The sequence below is a fragment of the Triticum aestivum genome, chromosome 2B (assembly GCF_018294505.1).
Source record: "Triticum aestivum cultivar Chinese Spring chromosome 2B, IWGSC CS RefSeq v2.1, whole genome shotgun sequence".
Lineage (NCBI taxonomy): Eukaryota > Viridiplantae > Streptophyta > Magnoliopsida > Poales > Poaceae > Triticum > Triticum aestivum.
In genome coordinates, this window is record NC_057798.1 from 760,016,863 (window position 1) to 760,020,430 (window position 3,568).

A 3,568-nucleotide genomic window follows, 5' to 3' on the forward strand; every position below is an offset into this window, starting at 1 on the left:
CCTCAACCGGGTCGACAAGTAGGTTAACGGGTGCTACGTAATCTGATAGGCACCAACTTCAGTTTTTACATTAAAATAATCCGGCAGGTAACGACCCACTGGTTCAACTACCTCCTAGATTATTGGCCAGTGTCCAGAAAATCTTGGTTACGTACAACAACTTGTCTATGAGATATAAGGATGTGAGCGAGATGCTGATTATTCTTGTTAGGTAGAGGGAAATTTTCTAGTCAGAGTTGTTTTCGTTAAATAGGTAACGTTGGAACATTATCTTTTCTAGATTTTCTACACAATATAGTAAAGAATATAATACTTTTAAACACTTCAAGTATACTCATGTATGCTTGTAGTATGGAGTTTTCCAACATACATATAATTATTGGAGTATGGAGTATGTATTGACAAACTTTGCGTCAAATATCTTGGCGTATAAAATAGTACCCCAAAAGGTTGTATTGTGTATGTAGTATACTCTTTTTTGTTGTATGGTGTGTACATACTACTCTCTTTTTTATTGGTAAGTGTACATAATATTCTAGTTTGTATGGAAGTATAGATACTGCTCTTAGCTGTAGTATGGAGTATATCAAAATGATAGTATAGAGTATATGTGTATTTTCTTTTGAAACTGGGCTATATAATTTTTTAATTCTGAAAATACCATATAACTTTTTTGAATTAAATATTGAGTAGTATATTCATCCAAAAAAGAGTATATCCAGAAAGTGGCACAGAATATATGTAAAAAGAGCGTATAATGGGTTTAAAAAGAATGTGGTGCCATTTTTTAGAGAGTATAGAGTATATAGTATGCGCTCAAAGGAGTATATAGAGTGGAGTAATATTTTTAGAACGTAGGGAGTATATAGTATGTAAAAGAAAGTACGGAGTATTTTCCTTTCAAGGAAGTATGGAGTATATTGTACTACAAACAAATGTATAATACAAATTATGGAATATATCTTAAATGGCGTATGTACGCTGCTGGCCGATCTCCATCAAGTAAATTCAAGGCAGGCTTTACGTACCAACTCTTAAGTAGTATATATGTGTATCTCTATATAAAATGTATGGGGTATACATATAGTATGTAGTATACAGTATTTTGTACACAGAAGTAGTAGTATGTAGTATGAAAAAAATGAGCATGGATCGTGTGTATCAAAAAATAAACTTCTTCGTTGATAAATTCATGAACTCCAGTCTGTGATTGATCCTCAAATATTGCCTAGGTGGATGTGGATGAGAGACCCAAAAACTACATCGTTCTTTTGGTAGGAATGTAACCGTAGATTTCTCTCAAGTCCAAAAGAATATCATGCATCATACAACCACCATTATTGGATCTAGCAGTTCGTGAGCATGGGTCGTGCACGCGGGCGCCGCTACCGTCGACGGCGATCGACAACGTTGCAAGGTTTGGCTCGTCATCATCGTTGATGGCAGTGAGTAATGTCGCATGTTCAGGAACAACACTGGTTGCCGTCTCCGTCGCTGTACAGTCACCCGCAAGTCGCCGGCGAACATCGATCAACTTTGTGCATGTCGTGTCGCTTCAACGCACTACTCCCTGCCGTTGCTCGTAACCTGTTGATCCACATGAAGCAATAGAGATGAGAGTTGAAAGAAAAAGCGACGGAGCATGGAAGCATGCAGCTTATGATCACCTTGACTTGCGTGGTACTCAGGACGACGTCGGCCAGCCGTGGTTTCACTGCCTCAGATGTGGCAGAAGAATAATCATGACGACGCTTCGCCGTCCAGCCGGTGAGAGTCACGACGACGACGCCAATCCGCCGTCTCCAGTTGTTGAGGGAAGTGTGGCCGGGCAGAACGGTAGGTCGAGAAAATAGAACCGTTTTGGTTAGTATCCGGATAAGAACGACGAATAGATAGATGCATTCAAATTCTTGGATAAGCGATGGCCACCAGTACGCCGTAGATAACCACCAATTAAACTAATAGTATAATTAGTAATAACACCAAACGGGTCGCGTGGAACCTAGACCCGTTAAAATTCTGTAGCATTCTAAGAAGGAAAAACTCAGATCTAAGCACGGAAGATCGACGGTGGATTCTTAAGTGGTAGTTACCACTAGGTGGTAGTATCCATTTTCCCTATATATATATATATATATATATATATATATATATATATGGTATAGATATAGATATGTGATGATGTGATGCGAAAGCCGCCCATCATCTCTAATTAGAATAGTGTGTCCATGCACGGATGCGACGTGGGCAAATGATGTCTGCCATCGGTATCTCAAATTCAAATCAGTCTGACCTTGTTCAATGTGTATACATTACAACATGCTCGTTTCCAAACCACACAGCGCAGATCTCCGTTATATTCATGCATGCATGGGTTTCAAACATCAGGATCTCTTATTCAAATATTTCAATTCAACTTTACATTGATTATGACCTCACCTATTCTTTTACACCCACACAGTAGTCTTCTCTTTATAATTGTACCACTAACTTTCTCTCGTGCATGCATGCACACACACTACCGGTCGGCATTATCTATCTCACGCATGCAATCTTTTTCTTCAGGTCGGTCTCCCATGAAGGCACCCACCCACACACATCCCCCTCTCCATCATACCGGGCATTCTTTATCTCTCACGCGTGCATGCGCAACGATCGATGTTCCTCTATGTATGTGTGTATATAGCTAGGTCTTTCATATCTTTCCACACAAACCGATCAATCGATATATCAAGTGAGGTCTCACCTTCTTTCCCACGTCCACATTGATCAATCTATACCTCTCTATATAGGATTAACATAAATAGCTAATACACCCACATTAATTATATATCCAACGTCCCCCTCTCATCATCCATGCCTTCCGCTTCATCTCTCAGACGCATGCACAATGGCGAAGACAGGGGGCAGTAAGGGCCCTGCCCCCCTAACATCACTATATATCAAGGCTAATATGAATGTGATCATTACACAATTGCTGCTAAAAAGGTTTAATTTCATGAATTGACCCTCCTCGTAAAGGATTAGCAATGCTTGGCCCCCTAGCTCATTTATTTTTCATGGCTCCGCCACTGCGTGCAACAGCGCACGTGTTCGCCCCCTCTCTCTAAATATCGATCTCGCACTTGTGCATTCCTTCATAGTCTCCCTCCACTCGGCCCCTCGCACCATCTTCTAGCCTCCCCACCGGATTTTGCCACATGTACAATCTAGCAGACTCCATGGTTGAACTTAAGCATAATGCACAAACCTCAAAACAACAGTGGTTCTCTTTTGTTCTAGAATCTTCCGTATCATAACTGCCCAAACTTTTTTTCTAGTTGAATTGCCATTATTTGTTTTTACTTTATTCTTTACAACGCACAATTCCATGAATCATAAAATAGATTAAGGGCTTCTTTGATTCAAAGGATTCTCAAAGGAATTTTGGAGGATTCTAATAATTAGGAATTTTTCCTATCTTGGTTGTTTGATTCGTAGGATTGTAAACCATAGGAATTTTTCCATATGATTCATTTGGACTAGATTTCATGGGAAACATCCCATCCACTCAAACCTCTTTGAAATA

At 39.8% G+C, this 3,568-nt stretch overlaps 1 long non-coding RNA gene across 1 annotated transcript; it reads right to left on the minus strand.

The window, feature by feature from the left end:
* Nucleotides 1–1,157: 1,157 nt before the first annotated feature.
* LOC123042519 (uncharacterized) lies at nt 1,158–1,893 on the minus strand. The gene is made up of 2 exons (XR_006418826.1): nt 1,668–1,893; nt 1,158–1,587 (listed from the first exon to the last, which is right to left on the minus strand). It is a non-coding gene; the product is annotated as an uncharacterized lncRNA (long non-coding RNA).
* Between the last annotated feature and the right edge of the window lie 1,675 nt (nt 1,894–3,568).